This window comes from Coregonus clupeaformis, unplaced genomic scaffold (genome assembly GCF_020615455.1).
Source record: "Coregonus clupeaformis isolate EN_2021a unplaced genomic scaffold, ASM2061545v1 scaf0537, whole genome shotgun sequence".
In the NCBI taxonomy this organism is placed as follows: Eukaryota; Metazoa; Chordata; class Actinopteri; order Salmoniformes; family Salmonidae; genus Coregonus; species Coregonus clupeaformis.
The window spans coordinates 42501-61049 of NW_025533992.1; the positions used below are offsets into that span (position 1 = coordinate 42501).

An 18549-nucleotide genomic window follows, 5' to 3' on the forward strand; every position below is an offset into this window, starting at 1 on the left:
ACATCAGTCTTATCGGGAGCTGAGAGAGAGGACTGGAAGGAGAATGTTAACATCAGTCTCATTGGGAGCTGAGAGAGAGGACTGGAAGGAGAATGTTAACATCAGTCTTATTGGGAGCTGAGAGAGAGGACTGGAAGGAGAATGTTAACATCAGTCTCATTGGGAGCTGAGAGAGAGGACTGGAAGGAGAATGTTAACATCAGTCTTATTGGGAGCTGAGAGAGAGGACTGGAAGGAGAATGTTAACATCAGTCTTATTGGGAGCTGAGAGAGAGGACTGGAAGGAGAATGTTAACATCAGTCTTATTGGGAGCCGAGAGAGAGGACTGGAAGGAGAATGTTAACATCAGTCTTATTGGGAGCTGAGAGAGAGGACTGGAAGGAGAATGTTAACATCAGTCTTATTGGGAGCTGAGAGAGAGGACTGGAAGGAGAATGTTAACATCAGTCTCATTGGCAGCTGAGAGAGAGGACTGGAGGAGAATGTTAATATCAGTCTCATTAGGAGCTGAGAGAGAGGACTGGAAGGAGAATGTTAACATCAGTCTCATTGGGAGCTGAGAGAGAGGACTGGAAGGAGAATGTTAACATCAGTCTCATTGGGAGCTGAGAGAGAGGACTGGAAGGAGAATGTTAACATCAGTCTTATTGGGAGCTGAGAGAGAGGACTGGAAGGAGAATGTTAACATCAGTCTTATTGGGAGCTGAGAGAGAGGACTGGAAGGAGAATGTTAACATCAGTCTCATTGGGAGCTGAGAGAGAGGACTGGAAGGAGAATGTTAACATCAGTCTCATTGGGAGCTGAGAGAGAGGACTGGAAGGAGAATGTTAACATCAGTCTCATTGGGAGCTGAGAGAGAGGACTGGAAGGAGAATGTTAACATCAGTCTTATTGGGAGCTGAGAGCGAGGACTGGAAGGAGAATGTTAACATCAGTCTCATTGGGAGCTGAGAGAGAGGACTGGAAGGAGAATGTTAACATCAGTCTCATTGGGAGCTGAGAGAGAGGACTGGAAGGAGAATGTTAACATCAGTCTTATTGGGAGCTGAGAGAGAGGACTGGGAGGAGAATGTTAACACCAGTCTCATTCGGAGCTGAGAGAGAGGACTGGAAGGATAATGTTAACATCAGTCTTATTGGGAGCTGAGAGAGAGGACTGGGAGGAGAATGTTAACATCAGTCTCATTGGGAGCTGAGAGAGAGGACTGGAAGGATAATGTTAACATCAGTCTCATTGGGAGCTGAGAGAGAGGACTGGAAGGAGAATGTTAACATCAGTCTTATTGGGAGCTGAGAGAGAGGACTGGAAGGAGAATGTTAATATCAGTCTTATTAGGAGCTGAGAGAGAGGACTGGAAGGAGAATGTTAACATCAGTCTTATTGGGAGCTGAGAGAGAGGACTGGAAGGAGAATGTTAACATCAGTCTTATTGGGAGCTGAGAGCGAGGACTGGAAGGAGAATGTTAACATCAGTCTCATTGGGAGCTGAGAGAGAGGACTGGAAGGAGAATGTTAACATCAATCTCATTGGGAGCTGAGAGAGAGGACTGGAAGGAGAATGTTAACATCAGTCTCATTGGGAGCTGAGAGAGAGGACTGGAAGGAGAATGTTAATATCAGTCTCACTAGGAGCTGAGAGAGAGGACTGGAAGGAGAATGTTAACATCAGTCTCATTGGGAGCTTAGAGAGAGGACTGGAGGATGAACAGAGTGCAAAGCAGTGTAGTGCAGTGGTTTAGTGTACAGGTCAGAGATTTTACTTTTTTATTAAGAAATAAATGCACTGTTGGTTAAGGGCTTGTAAGTAAGCATTTCACTGTAATGTCTGCACCTGTTGTATTCGGCGTAATGTGGCCAATACAATTTGATGTTGACAGCATTGTCCACAGACCTGTTAGCTCTGTAGGCCAACTGGTTTATGACAATATGTTACAAATATAAGGCCTTTCCTCGAGGGCCTAGTTATACCCTAACACTGAGGGTACAGGGTACAGGGCAGGGTTCTTCAATTCCGGTCCTGGAGGGCCGAAACACCTCTGTTTTTCATCCTCTCCTTCTAATCAGGGGCTAATTCAGACCTGGGACACCAGGTGAGTGCAATTAACTACATTTACATTTACATTTTATTCATTTAGCAGACGCTTTTATCCACAGCGACTTACAGGAGCAATTAGGGTTAAGTGCCTTGCTCAAGGGCACATCGACAGATTTTTCACCTAGTCGGCTCGGGGATTAGAACCAGCGACCTTTCGGTTACTGGCACAACGCTCTTAACCACTAAGCTTCCTGCCGCCCCACTACCAGGTAGAAATAAAAAACAGAAGTGTTTCGGCCCTCCAGAACCGAAATTGAAGAACCCTGGTATAGGGTATAGGGTATAGGGTATAGGGTAAAGGGTGTTAGGAACCTCCTGGTATAGGGTATAGGGTATAGGGTGTTAGGAACCTCCTGGTATAGGGTATAGGGTATAGGGTATAGGGTATAGGGTATAGGGTAAAGGGTGTTAGGAACCTCCTGGTATAGGATATAGGGTATAGGGTGTTAGGAACCTCCTGGTATAGGGTATAGGGTATAGGGTATAGGGTATAGGGTATAGGGTATAGGGTATAGGGTATAGGGTATAGGGTAAAGGGTATAGGGTATAGGGTATAGGGTATAGGGTAAAGGGTGTTAGGAACCTCCTGGTATAGGGTATAGGGTATAGGGTATAGGGTGTTAGGAACCTCCTGGTATACAGGCCTCATCAGACCAGCATTATTCTGGCTTACAAAGTGATGTGGAATTCCTATTGGATCCCAGCCAGAGTCAGGATATCCAACAGGTGGAATCGTTAATCGCCAGCAACCCGCATTCAGAATGACTGCAAGGGTTGGGAAGATTGAATTCTGAGACTACCTCGATCATCTCAACTGGAACGACCATCTCAGTAACGGGACGCTATTAAATCCAATTACTAAGAGATTGGATTAGTTTAGAAAACTGTTACGTTATTTATCTTTGTGTAGCATAACATTTATCAACCAATCAATAAAAAAAAAACACAGATATTACAGTTAAAAACAAACAATTCTGAATATCTCCCTGCGATAGAGCATGCTGGGAAAAATTATATATATGGTTCTATATAGAACCCTTCTTGCCTTCCAAAGAATCCTTCTTGCCTTCCGAAGAATCATCAAAAGAACCCTTTCTTCTACAAAGGGTTTGTTAGGATGTTAAACGTTCTAGATAGAACCCCTTTTGCCTTCCAAAGAACCCTTGTCATCCAAAAAAAGGGTTCTTCTGATGGAAACAGTTCTTGGTATAAGCCTATCCCTCTGTAAAGAACGCCGTTTTGAACCCCTTTTGTCAAAGTGTAGAGTCTCGGCTCACTCACACTGTCCCATAGCCTGGGTTTGAAATCCGACTGGTAGTCAGGGTGGTCTCCGGTAGGATATCGCAGGATGATGACAGAATTCCTGGACCAGAACCAGCTGGTAATGTGCCCCTAATATTCAGTAGCTCATTCTGGGTGAAAGAAATCAGCATTCTGTTGTTATCCAAAAGTTACCAAACAAACAAGTCAAACACAGGACCAGAACACTGTGACTGGATCACCAGGCCCCCATCACACATTATCTACAGGACCAGAACACAATGACTGGATCACCAGGCCCATCACGCATTATCTACAGGACCAGAACACTGTGACTGGATCACCAGGCCCCATCACACATTATCTACAGGACCAGAACACTGTGACTGGATCACCAGGCCCCCATCACACATTATCTACAGGACCAGAACACTGTGACTGGATCACCAGGCCCCCATCACACATTATCTACAGGACCAGAACACTGTGACTGGATCACCAGGCCCCCATCACACATTATCTACAGGACCAGAACACTGTGACTGGATCACCAGGTCCCCATCACACATTATCTTCAGGACCAGAACACTGTGACTGGATCACCAGGCCCCATCACACATTATCTTCAGGACCAGAACACTGTGACTGGATCACCAGGCCCCCATCACACATTATCTACAGGACCAGAACACTGTGACTGGATCACCAGGCCCCCATCACACATTATCTACAGGACCAGAACACTGTGACTGGATCACCAGGCCCCCAGCACACATTATCTACAGGACCAGAACACTGTGACTGGATCACCAGCCCATTACACATATACACTCACACACTGCAGCATTAGCCATCAGATGGGACGTCCACGACAGCATGTACCAGAGATGTTTTACAGCCCTTCTTTGCCCCATCAACCGATTACATTACCCATTACCATATCTGTCACGGTGACCAGATCGCCACGGTGATTTCCCACCCGGCAACCGGGGATCGCCTTACGAGGAACTGATACTCATCAGATGGACCTTACTATTTAATGAGACTATGTCCTACACACACACACACACACACACACACAGACACACACACACACACACACACACACACACACACACACCATGGAAACACACCAAGGACACACACAACACGGACACACGCACACAGACGCACACACACACACACACCACAGACACACACACAGATGCACACACATACACACCACGGACACACACACCACGGACACACACACTGATATATGACACAGTGGCTAAGATACATGAGAAGTGAAGTTGTGAGAATCAAACACTGTCTTGATTACTGAGATACATTATTCACACACACACACACACACACACACACACACACACACACACACACACACACACACACACATACACACACACAAACACACACACACACACACACACAAACAAACACACACACACACACACACACACACAGGAACACACACACACACACACACACACACACACACACACACACACATACTCACACACACACAGGACCACACTCTCTTCCTACTGCTCAGACCATATAATAGAGATGACAGTGTATCTGTTTGCATTGTTGCTATACATTATTGATCTAATTTACACATTCATTAGAAATGATAGACGTGATATACATCTATGTATTTATGTGGACAGTGGAGCAAAACAAAACGTTTCATTTGGCTTTAATACTCCAGCATTTTGGATTGGAGTTCAAACGTTTTAGTTTTACAGTACAGAACGTCAAACTTTTGTTTGAGGGTATTTTCATCCAGATCTGTTTGACTGTTTAGAAATGAAAGGACTTTATGTATCTAGTTCACTTATAGTGTATTAAAAAGTAGTAAAAAAACTTATTTTAGTATTTTGGTCCCATATTTCTTAGCGCACAATGACTACATCACGCTTGTGACTTCACAAACATGTTTGATGCATTTCCAGTTTTGTTCTGGTTGTGTTTCGGATGATGTTGTGTCCTTTAGAAATCAACGGTAAATAATGAATTGTGTTATTTTGGAGTCACTTTATAGTAAATAATAACAGAATATGTTTCTGAACACGTCTACATCAATGTGGACGCTACCATGATTACGGATAATCCTGAATGAATCGTGAATAATGATGAGTGAGACATTTACAGAGGGTCAAAGATCAAACCCAGAACACATGCTAACCTCCCCTGTTATTGGTAATGGTGAGGGTCAAAGATCATTCCCCCAAGACATGCTAACCTCCCCTGTTATTGGTAATGGTGAGGGTCAAAGATCATTCCCCCAAGACATGCTAACCTCCCCTGTTATTGGTAATGGTGAGGGTCAAAGATCATACCCCCAAGACATGCTAACCTCCCCTGTTATTGGTAATGTTGAGGGTCAAAGATCATACCCCCAAGACATGCTAACCTCCCCTGTTATTGGTAATGTTGAGGGTCAAAGATCATACCCCCAAGACATGCTAACCTCCCCTGTTATTGGTAATGTTGAGGATCAAAGATCATACCCCCAAGACATGCTAACCTCCCCTGTTATTGGTAATGTTGAGGATCAAAGATCATACCCCCAAGACATGCTAACCTCCCCTGTTATTGGTAATGTTGAGGGTCAAAGATCATTCCCCCAAGACATGCTAACCTCCCCTGTTATTGGTAATGGTGAGGGTCAAAGATCATACCCCCAAGACATGCTAACCTCCCCTGTTATTGGTAATGGTGAGGAACAATGATCATACCCCCAAGACATGCTAACCTCCCCTGTTATTGGTAATGGTGAAAAGATAGCATGACTTGGGGTTACAATTTTAGTCTCTGTAACTTTCTCTCCCCCTCTCCCTCTCTCTCTCAGGACCTGGAGCATCCATCTGGTCTCTCCAACAGGATGCGGGGTGGTGGGGGTGTCGGAGGGGGGAGAGGGGACCCCCAGCCGGGCTCCAGCACCCCCTACTCCACCCAACCACCCCCTGGAGGTCAGTCAATCTCACATACACCTCTGGAGCTTTATGCTTTGGCTTTTATCCTAGCAGTTAGCCTTTAGCCTATTATTTAGCAGTTAGCTGTAATCTAGCAGTTAGATGTAGCCTAGCGGTTAGCTCTAACCTAGCAGTTAGCTCTAACCTAGCAGTTAGCCTTTAGCCTGTTATGTAGCACTTAGCTGTAATATAGAAGTTAGCCTTTATCCTATAATTTAGCAGTTAATTGTAACCTAGCAATTAGTTGTAACCTAGCGGTTAGTTGTAACCTAGCAGTTAGTTGTAACCTAGCAGTTAGTTGTAACCTAGCGGTTAGCTGTACCCTAACGGTTAGATGTAACCTAGCAGTTAGCCTTTAGACTATTATTTAGCTGAAACCTAGCGGTTAGCTGTAACCTAGAAGTTAGCTTTAACCTAGCAATGAAGGGTTAGCCTAGCATTTAGCTATTAATTTAGCATAATGTAGCCTTTGGCTTAGTGTTTAACTAGCATTTAGCCAGTGGTGGAAAAAGTTCCCAATTGTCCTACTTGGACTAAAAGTCACCCAGTAAAATACTACTTGAGTAAAAGTCTAAAAGTATTTGGTTTGAAAATAAACTTAAGTATCAAAAGTAAAAGCAGAAATAATTTCACACTTTCACAAATAATTTCACATAAACCAGATGCACGGTCAGCCAGGGGCACACTCCAACACTCAGACATCATTTTACAAAGATGAAACATTATTTATAAAGGGAAAACCAGCCACGTTGCGGACACCGACGCCTTACCTCCCCGGACAAGCTAAACACCGTCTTCGCCCGCTTTCGAGGAGAACACAGTGCAGCCAATGCGGGCCGCCTCTCCGTGGCCGACGTGAGTAAGACATTTAAGCATGTTAACCCTCACAAGGCTGCCGGCCCAGACGGCATCCCTAGCCGCGTCCTCAGAGCATGTGCAGACCAGCTGGCTGGTGTGTTTACGGACATATTCAATCTCTCCCTATCCCAGTCTGCTGTTCCCACTTGCTTCAAGATGTCCACCATTGTTCCTGTACCCAAGAAAGCGAAGGTAACTGAACTAAATGACTATCGCCCCGTAGCACTCACTTCTGTCATCATGAAGTGCTTTGAGAGGGTAGTTAAGGATCATATCACCTCTACCTTACCCGACACCCTGGACCCACTGCAATTTGCATAACGCTCCAACAGATCCACGGATGAGGTAATCGCCATCGCACTTCACACTGCCCTATCCCATCTGGACAAGAGGAATACCTATGTAAGAATGCTGTTCATTAACTACAGCTCAGCCTTCAACCCCATAGTACCCTCCAAGATCATCATCAAGCTCGGGGCCCTGGGTCTGAACCCCGCCCTGTTCAACTGGGTCCTGGACTTCCCCAACTGGGGCCCCAAGTTCCTCGGCGTACACATCACTGACAACCTGAAATGGTCCACCCACGCAGACAGTGTGGTGAAGAAGGCTCAACAGCACCTCTTCAACCTCATGAGGCTGAATAAATTTTGGCTTGACCCCTAAGAACCTCACAAACTTTCTACAGATGCACCGTTGACAGATTCCTGTTGGGCTTTATCAACGCCTGGTCCAATTTGTAAGTCGCTCTGGATAAGAGCGTCTGCTAAATAACGAAAAATGTAATGTAAAAATGTACGGCATCGTCCGCAACCGTAGGGCTCTCCAGAGGTTGGTGCACCGGGGGGCACACTGCCTGCCCTCCAGGATATCTACAGCACCCGGTGTCACAGGAAGGCCAAGAAGATCATCAAGGACCCGAGCCACGGCCTGTTCACCCCGCTACCATCTAGAAGGCGGAGACAATACAGGTGCATCAAAGCTGGGACCGAGAGACTGAAAAACCCACTTCTATCTCAAGGCCATCAGACTGTTAAATAGTCACCACTAGCAGGCCTCCGCCCAGCACCCTGTCCTGAACTTCACACACTGTCACTAGCCGGCTAACACCCAGTACTCAACTCTGCAACTTAGCGACTGCTGCCCTATGTACATAGACGTTGAACATTGAACACTGGTCACTTTAATAATGTTTACATAGTGTATTACCCACTTCATATGTATATACTGTATTCTAGTCATGGTTCATCCTATATAACTACTGATGTCCACTTCATATGTATATATTGTATTCTAGTCATGGTTCATCCACTTCATATGTATAGTGCATTCGGAAAGTATTCAGATCCCTTGACTTTTTCCACATTTTGTTACGTTACAGCCTTATTCTAAATATTTATTTTATTTTAATCAATCTACACACAATACCCCATAATGACAAAGCAAAAACAGGTTTATAGAAATTTTTGCAAATGTATTAAAAATACATTTACATCAGTATTCAGACCCTTTACTCAGTACTTTGTTGAAGCACCTTTAGCAGCGATTACAGCCTTGAGTCTTCTTGGGTATGACGCTACAAGCTTGGCCCACCTGTATTTGAGGGGTTTCTCCCATTCTTCTCTGCAGATCCTCTCAAGCTCTGTCAGGTTGGATGGGGAGCATTGCTGCACAGCTATTTTAAGGTCTCTCCAGAGATGTTCGATCTGGTTCAAATCCGGTCTCTGGCTGGGCCACTCAAGGACATTCAGAGACTTGTCCTGAGTTGTTTTGGCTGTGTGCTTAGGGTCGTTGTCCTGTTGGTGGAGTGTTGCAGAGATGGTTGTCGTTCTGGAAGGTTCTCCCATCTCCACAGAGGAACTCTGGAGCTCTGTCAAAGTGACCATCGGGTTCTTGGTCACCTCCTTGACCAAGGCCCTTCTCCCCCCATTGCTCAGTTTGGCGGGCGGCCAGCTCTAGGAAGAGTCTTGGTGGTTCCAAACTTCTTCCATTTAAGAATGATGGAGGCCACTGTGTTCTTGGGGACCTTCAATGCTGCAGACATTTTTTGGACCCTTCCCCAGATCTGTGCCTCGACACAATCCTGTCTCGGAGCTCTACGGACAATTCCTTCGACCTCATGGCTTGGTTTTTGCTCTGACATGCACTGTCAACTGTGAGACCTCATATAGATAGGTGTGTGCCTTTCCAAATCATGTCTAATCAATTGAATTTACCACAGGTGGACTCCAATCAATTTCGAGTCTCATAGCAAAGGGTCTGAGTACTTATGTCAATACTTTGTAGAGCCACCTTTTGCAGCAATGACAGCTGAAAGTCTCTTGGGGGTTGTCTCCATAAGCTTGGCACATCTAGCCACTGGGATTTTTGCCCATTCTTCAAGGCAAAACTGCTCCAGCTCATTCAAGTTGGATGGATTCCGCTGGTGTACAGCAATCTTTAAGTCATGCCACAGATTCTCAATTGGATTGAGGTCTGGGCTTTGACTAGGCCATTCCAAGACATTTAAATGTTTCCCCTTAAACCACTTGAGTGTTGCTTTAGCAGTATGCTTAGGGTCATTGTCCTACTGGAAGGTGAACCTCCGTCCCAGTCTCAAATCTCTGGAAGACTGAAACAGGTTTCCCTCAAGAATTTCCCTGTATTTAGCACCATCCATCATTCCTTCAATTCTGACCAGTTTCCCATTCCCTGCCGATGAAAAACATCCCCACAGCATGATGCTGCCACCACCATGCTTCACTGTGGGGATGATGTTCTCTGGGTGATGAGAGGTGTTGGGTTTGTGCCACACATAGCGTTTTCCTTGATGGCCAAAAAGCTCAATTTTAGTCTCATCCGACCAGAGTACCTTCTTCCATATGTTTGGGGAGTCTCCCACATGCCTTTTGGCGAACACCAAACATGTTTGCTTATTTTTTCCTTCAAGCAATGGCTTTTTTGACAACACCCCTGGCAGTATAGACAACAGTACAACTGACAACACCCCTGGCAGTATAGACAACAGTACAACTGACAACACCCCTGGCAGTATAGACAACAGTATGACTGACAACACTTAGAGAGGACGGAGGGTTTACCTGAGCTGGGCTTGGTCTGTCTCTGAGTCAATATTTATACTGCCAGGGGTGTTGAGCTGGGCTTGGTCTGTCTCTGAGTCAATATCTATACTGCCGGGGGTGTTGAGCTGGGCTTGGTCTGTCTCTGAGTCAATATCTATACTGCCCAGGGGTGTTGAGCTGGGCTTGGTCTGTCTCTGAGTCAATATCTATACTGCCAGGGGTGTTGAGCTGGGCTTGGTCTGTCTCTGAGTCAATATCTATACTGCCAGGGGTGTTGAGCTGGGCTTGGTCTGTCTCTGAGTCAATATCTATACTGCCAGGGGTGTTGAGCTGGGCTTGGTCTGTCTCTGAGTCAATATCTATACTGCCAGGGGTGTTGAGCTGGGCTTGGTCTGTCTCTGAGTCAATATCTATACTGCCAGGGGTGTTGAGCTGGGCTTGGTCTGTCTCTGAGTCAATATCTATACTGCCAGGGGTGTTGAGCTGGGCTTGGTCTGTCTCTGAGTCAATATCTATACTGCCCAGGGGTGTTGAGCTGGGCTTGGTCTGTCTCTGAGTCAATATCTATACTGCCAGGGGTGTTGAGCTGGGCTTGGTCTGTCTCTGAGTCAATATCTATACTGCCAGGGGTGTTGAGCTGGGCTTGGTCTGTCTCTGAGTCAATATCTATACTGCCGGGGGTGTTGAGCTGGGCTTGGTCTGTCTCTGAGTCAATATCTATACTGCCGGGGGTGTTGAGCTGGGCTTGGTCTGTCTCTGAGTCAATATCTATACTGCCAGGGTGTTGAGCTGGGCTTGGTCTGTCTCTGAGTCAATATCTATACTGCCAGGGGTGTTGAGCTGGGCTTGGTCTGTCTCTGAGTCAATATCTATACTGCCAGGGGTGTTGAGCTGGGCTTGGTCTGTCTCTGAGTCAATATCTATACTGCCAGGGGTGTTGAGCTGGGCTTGGTCTGTCTCTGAGTCAATATCTATACTGCCAGGGGTGTTGAGCTGGGCTTGGTCTGTCTCTGAGTCAATATCTATACTGCCAGGGGTGTTGAGCTGGGCTTGGTCTGTCTCTGAGTCAATATCTATACTGCCAGGGGTGTTGAGCTGGGCTTGGTCTGTCTCTGAGTCAATATCTATACTGCCCAGGGGTGTTGAGCTGGGCTTGGTCTGTCTCTGAGTCAATATCTAAACTGCCAGGGGTGTTGAGCTGGGCTTGGTCTGTCTCTGAGTCAATATCTATACTGCCAGGGGTGTTGAGCTGGGCTTGGTCTGTCTCTGAGTCAATATCTATACTGCCAGGGGTGTTGAGCTGGGCTTGGTCTGTCTCTGAGTCAATATCTATACTGCCAGGGGTGTTGAGCTGGGCTTGGTCTGTCTCTGAGTCAATATCTATACTGCCAGGGGTGTTGAGCTGGGCTTGGTCTGTCTCTGAGTCAATATCTATACTGCCAGGGGTGTTGAGCTGGGCTTGGTCTGTCTCTGAGTCAATATCTATACTGCCGGGGGTGTTGAGCTGGGCTTGGTCTGTCTCTGAGTCAATATCTATACTGCCGGGGTGTTGAGCTGGGCTTGGTCTGTCTCTGAGTCAATATCTATACTGCCAGGGGTGTTGAGCTGGGCTTGGTCTGTCTCTGAGTCAATATCTATACTGCCAGGGGTGTTGAGCTGGGCTTGGTCTGTCTCTGAGTCAATATCTATACTGCCAGGGGTGTTGAGCTGGGCTTGGTCTGTCTCTGAGTCAATATCTATACTGCCAGGGGTGTTGAGCTGGGCTTGGTCTGTCTCTGAGTCAATATCTATACTGCCAGGGGTGTTGAGCTGGGCTTGGTCTGTCTCTGAGTCAATATCTATACTGCCAGGGGTGTTGAGCTGGGCTTGGTCTGTCTCTGAGTCAATATCTATACTGCCCAGGGGTGTTGAGCTGGGCTTGGTCTGTCTCTGAGTCAATATCTATACTGCCAGGGGTGTTGAGCTGGGCTTGGTCTGTCTCTGAGTCAATATCTATACTGCCAGGGGTGTTGAGCTGGGCTTGGTCTGTCTCTGAGTCAATATCTATACTGCCAGGGGTGTTGAGCTGGGCTTGGTCTGTCTCTGAGTCAATATCTATACTGCCGGGGGTGTTGAGCTGGGCTTGGTCTGTCTCTGAGTCAATATCTATACTGCCGGGGGTGTTGAGCTGGGCTTGGTCTGTCTCTGAGTCAATATCTATACTGCCGGGGGTGTTGAGCTGGGCTTGGTCTGTCTCTGAGTCAATATATATACTGCCAGGGGTGTTGAGCTGGGCTTGGTCTGTCTCTGAGTCAATATCTATACTGCCAGGGGTGTTGAGCTGGGCTTGGTCTGTCTCTGAGTCAATATCTATACTGCCAGGGGTGTTGAGCTGGGCTTGGTCTGTCTCTGAGTCAATATCTATACTGCCAGGGGTGTTGAGCTGGGCTTGGTCTGTCTCTGAGTCAATATCTATACTGCCAGGGGTTTTGAGCTGGGCTTGGTCTGTCTCTGAGTCAATATCTATACTGCCAGGGGTGTTGAGCTGGGCTTGGTCTGTCTCTGAGTCAATATCTATACTGCCAGGGGTGTTGAGCTGGGCTTGGTCTGTCTCTGAGTCAATATCTATACTGCCAGGGGTGTTGAGCTGGGCTTGGTCTGTCTCTGAGTCAATATCTATACTGCCAGGGGTGTTGAGCTGGGCTTGGTCTGTCTCTGAGTCAATATCTATACTGCCAGGGGTGTTGAGCTGGGCTTGGTCTGTCTCTGAGTCAATATCTATACTGCCGGGGGTGTTGAGCTGGGCTTGGTCTGTCTCTGAGTCAATATCTATACTGCCAGGGGTGTTGAGCTGGGCTTGGTCTGTCTCTGAGTCAATATCTATACTGCCAGGGGTGTTGAGCTGGGCTTGGGGATTTGCATGTATTGTTTTGTATTGTTAGGTATTACTGCACTGTTGGAGCCATGAACATAAGCATTTCGCTTGTCATGGATGTTGAGAGACGGGTCAGACCAAGGTGCAGCGTGGTATGCCAACATGTTTATTAAACACGTACAAAACAACAAAAGGCAACGATCCTTGACGTCGGAAACCTAAACACAAACAAGCCCAAACACACCAAAACACAAAACAAGATCCCACACAACCCAGGCAGGAAAACTGGCTGCCTAAGTATGATCCCCAATCAGAGACAACGAGCGACAGCTGCCTCTGATTGGGAACCACACCCGGCCAAACATAGAAATACAAAACCTAGATCTAAACATAGATCTACAACAACATAGAACTCAACATGCCCACCCTGACCAAACTAACTAGAGTTCTGTAGGTCAGGGCGTGACATTCGCTGCACCTGTGATAACATCTGCGTATGCGACCAATAACATTTGATTTGATTTACGAACTAAGCATGTGTGTCTTAGTGAGTCCGCCAGATCAGAGGCAGTAGGGGATGACCAGGGATGTTCTCTTGATAAGTGTGTGAATTGGACCATTTTCCTGTCCTGCTAAGCATTCTAAATGTAACGAGTACTTTTGGGTGTCAGGGGAAAATGTATGGAGTAAAAAGTACATTATTTTCTTTAGGGAATGTAGTGAAGTAAAAGTATAAAGTTGTCCAAAATATAGAAAGTGAAGTATAGATGGTACTTCCCACCACTGCATTTAGCCTGTATCATTGTTTTGTTTGTTTCCTCCAGCGGTGAGGGTTCTGCCGATGTTGCCGGTGGTCCCGGTGGCGCCGGTGGATCCAGTGTCTCCGGTCACTTCTGTAGTAGACCAACAGCATGCTGTCATGGCCCAGCAGCAACAAGCCATCATGAACCAACAGGCCATTATTATGGTAGGTTACGTCTAACTTGTTCAACATCATTATGGTAGGTTACGTCTAACTTGTTCAACATCATTATGGTAGGTTACGTCTAACTTGTTCAACATCATTATGGTAGGTTACGTCTAACTTGTTCAACATCATTATGGTTGGTTACGTCTAACTTGTTCAACATCATTATGGTAGGTTACGTCTAACTTGTTCAACATCATTATGGTAGGTTACGTCTAACTTGTTCAACATCATTATGGTAGGTTACGTCCTAACTTGTTCAACATCATTATGGTAGGTTACGTCTAACTTGTTCAACATCATTATGGTAGGTTACGTCTAACTTGTTCAACATCATTATGGTTGGTTACGTCTAACTTGTTCAACATCATTATGGTAGGTTATGTCTAACTTATTCAACATCATTATGGTAGGTTACGTCTAACTTGTTCAACATCATTATGGTAGGTTACGTGTTCAACATCATTATGGTAGGTTACGTCTAACGTGTTCAACATCATTATGGTAGGTTACGTCTAACTTGTTCAACATCATTATGGTAGGTTACGTCTAACTTGTTCAACATCATTATGGTAGGTTACGTCTAACTTGTTCAACATCATTATGGTAGGTTACGTCTAACTTGTTCAACATCATTATGGTAGGTTACGTCTAACTTGTTCAACATCATTATGGTAGGTTACGTCTAACTTGTTCAACATCATTATGGTTGGTTACGTCTAACTTGTTCAACATCATTATGGTAGGTTACGTCTAACTTGTTCAACATCATTATGGTAGGTCACGTCTAACTTGTTCAACATCATTATGGTAGGTTATGTCTAACTTGTTCAACATCATTATGGTAGGTTACGTCTAACTTGTTCAACATCATTATGGTAGGTTGCGTCTAACTTGTTCAACATCATTATGGTAGGTTACGTGTTCAACATCATTATGGTAGGTTACGTCTAACTTGTTCAACATCATTATGGTAGGTTACGTCTAACTTGTTCAACATCATTATGGTAAGTTACGTCTAACTTGTTCAACATCATTATGGTAGGTTACGTCTAACTTGTTCAACATCATTATGGTAGGTTACGTCTAACTTGTTCAACATCATTATGGTAGGTTACGTCTAACTTGTTCAACATCATTATGGTAGGTTACGTCTAACTTGTTCAACATCATTATGGTAGGTTACGTCTAACTTGTTCAACATCATTATGGTAGGTTACGTCAACTTGTTCAACATCATTATGGTAGGTTACGTCTAACTTATTCAACATCATTATGGTAGGTTACGTCTAACTTGTTCAACATCATTATGGTAGGTTATGTCTAACTTGTTCAACATCATTATGGTAGGTTACGTCTAACTTGTTCAACATCATTATGGTTGGTTACGTCTAACTTGTTCAACATCATTATGGTAGGTTACGTCTAACTTGTTCAACATCATTATGGTAGGTTACGTCTAACTTGTTCAACATCATTATGGTAGGTTACGTCTAACTTGTTCAACATCATTATGGTAGGTTGCGTCTAACTTGTTCAACATCATTATGGTAGGTTACGTGTTCAACATCATTATGGTAGGTTACGTCTAACTTGTTCAACATCATTATGGTAGGTTACGTCTAACTTGTTCAACATCATTATGGTAAGTTACGTCTAACTTGTTCAACATCATTATGGTAGGTTACGTCTAACTTGTTCAACATCATTATGGTAGGTTACGTCTAACTTGTTCAACATCATTATGGTAGGTTACGTCTAACTTGTTCAACATCATTATGGTAGGTTACGTCTAACTTATTCAACATCATTATGGTGGTTACGTCTAACTTGTTCAACATCATTATGGTAGGTTACGTCTAACTTGTTCAACATCATTATGGTAGGTTACGTCTAACTTGTTCAACATCATTATGGTAGGTTACGTCTAACTTGTTCAACATCATTATGGTAGGTTACGTCTAACTTGTTCAACATCATTATGGTAGGTTACGTCTAACTTGTTCAACATCATTATGGTAGGTTACGTCTAACTTGTTCAACATCATTATGGTAGGTTACGTCTAACTTGTTCAACATCATTATGGTAGGTTACGTCTAACTTGTTCAACATCATTATGGTAGGTTACGTCTAACTTGTTCAACATCATTATGGTAGGTTACGTCCTAACTTGTTCAACATCATTATGGTAGGTTACGTCTAACTTGTTCAACATCATTATGGTAGGTTACGTCTAACTTGTTCAACATCATTATGGTAGGTTGCGTCTAACTTGTTCAACATCATTATGGTAGGTTACGTCTCTTGTTCAACATCATTATGGTAGGTTACGTCTAACTTGTTCAACATCATTATGGTAGGTTACGTCTAACTTGTTCAACATCATTATGGTAAGTTACGTCTAACTTGTTCAACATCATTATGGTAGGTTACGTCTAACTTGTTCAACATCATTATGGTAGGTTACGTCTAACTTGTTCAACATCATTATGGTAGGTTACGTCTAACTTGTTCAACATCATTATGGTAGGTTACGTCTAACTTGTTCAACATCATTATGGTAGGTTACGTCTAACTTGTTCAACATCATTATGGTAGGTTACGCTAATTGTTCAACATCATTATGGTAGGTTACGTCTAACTTGTTCAACATCATTATGGTAGGTTACGTCTAACTTGTTCAACATCATTATGGTAGGTTACGTCTAACTTGTTCAACATCATTATGGTAGGTTACGTCTAACTTGTTCAACATCATTATGGTAGGTTACGTCTAACTTGTTCAACATCATTATGGTAGGTTACGTCTAACTTGTTCAACATCATTATGGTAGGTTACGTCTAACTTGTTCAACATCATTATGGTAGGTTACGTCTAACTTGTTCAACATCATTATGGTAGGTTACGTCTAACTTGTTCAACATCATTATGGTAGGTTACGTCTAACTTGTTCAACATCATTATGGTAGGTTACGTCTAACTTGTTCAACATCATTATGGTAGGTTACGTCTAACTTGTTCAACATCATTATGGTAGGTTACGTCTAACTTGTTCAACATCATTATGGTAGGTTACGTCTAACTTGTTCAACATCATTATGGTAGGGTTACGTCTAACTTGTTCAACATCATTATGGTAGGTTACGTCTAACTTGTTCAACATCATTATGGTAGGTTACGTCTAACTTGTTCAACATCATTATGGTAGGTTACGTCTAACTTGTTCAACATCATTATGGTAGGTTACGTCTAACTTGTTCAACATCATTATGGTAGGTTACGTCTAACTTGTTCAACATCATTATGGTAGGTTACGTCTAACTTGTTCAACATCATTATGGTAGGTTCGTCTAACTTGTTCAACATCATTATGGTAGGTTACGTCTAACTTGTTCAACATCATTATGGTAGGTTACGTCTAACTTGTTCAACATCATTATGGTAGGTTACGTCTAACTTGTTCAACATCATTATGGTAGGTTACGTCTAACTTGTTCAACATCATTATGGTAGGTTCGTCTAACTTGTTCAACATCATTATGGTAGGTTACGTCTAACTTGTTCAACATCATTATGGTAGGTTACGTCTAACTTGTTCAACATCATTATGGTAGGTTACGTCTAACTTGTTCAACATCATTATGGTAGGTTACGTCTAACTTGTTCAACATCATTATGGTAGGTTACGTCTAACTTGTTCAACATCATTATGGTAGGTTACGTCTAACTTGTTCAACATCATTATGGTAGGTTACGTCTAACTTGTTCAACATCATTATGGTAGGTTACGTCTAACTTGTTCAACATCATTATGGTAGGTTACGTCTAACTTGTTCAACATCATTATGGTAGGTTACGTCTAACTTGTTCAACATCATTATGGTAGGTTACGTCTAACTTGTTCAACATCATTATGGTAGGTTACGTCTAACTTGTTCAACATCATTATGGTAGGTTACGTCTAACTTGTTCAACATCATTATGGTAGGTTACGTCTAACTTCGTTCAACATCATTATGGTAGGTTACGTCTAACTTGTTCAACATCATTATGGTAGGTTACGTCTAACTTGTTCAACATCATTATGGTAGGTTACGTCTAACTTGTTCAACATCATTATGGTAGGTTACGTCTAACTTGTTCAACATCATTATGGTAGGTTACGTCCTAGCTTGTTCAACATCATTATGGTAGGTTACGTCTAACTTGTTCAACATCATTATGGTAGGTTCGTCTAACTTGTTCAACATCATTATGGTAGGTTACGTGTTCAACATCATTATGGTAGGTTACGTCTAACTTGTTCAACATCATTATGGTAGGTTACGTCTAACTTGTTCAACATCATTATGGTAAGTTACGTCTAACTTGTTCAACATCATTATGGTAGGTTACGTCTAACTTGTTCAACATCATTATGGTAGGTTACGTCTAACTTGTTCAACATCATTATGGTAGGTTACGTCTAACTTG

General features: G+C 43.8%; 1 pseudogene; it reads left to right on the plus strand.

The window, feature by feature from the left end:
- LOC123485028 overlaps positions 1 to 18549 on the plus strand; it is a 207751-nt pseudogene that overhangs the window by 42286 nt on the left and 146916 nt on the right.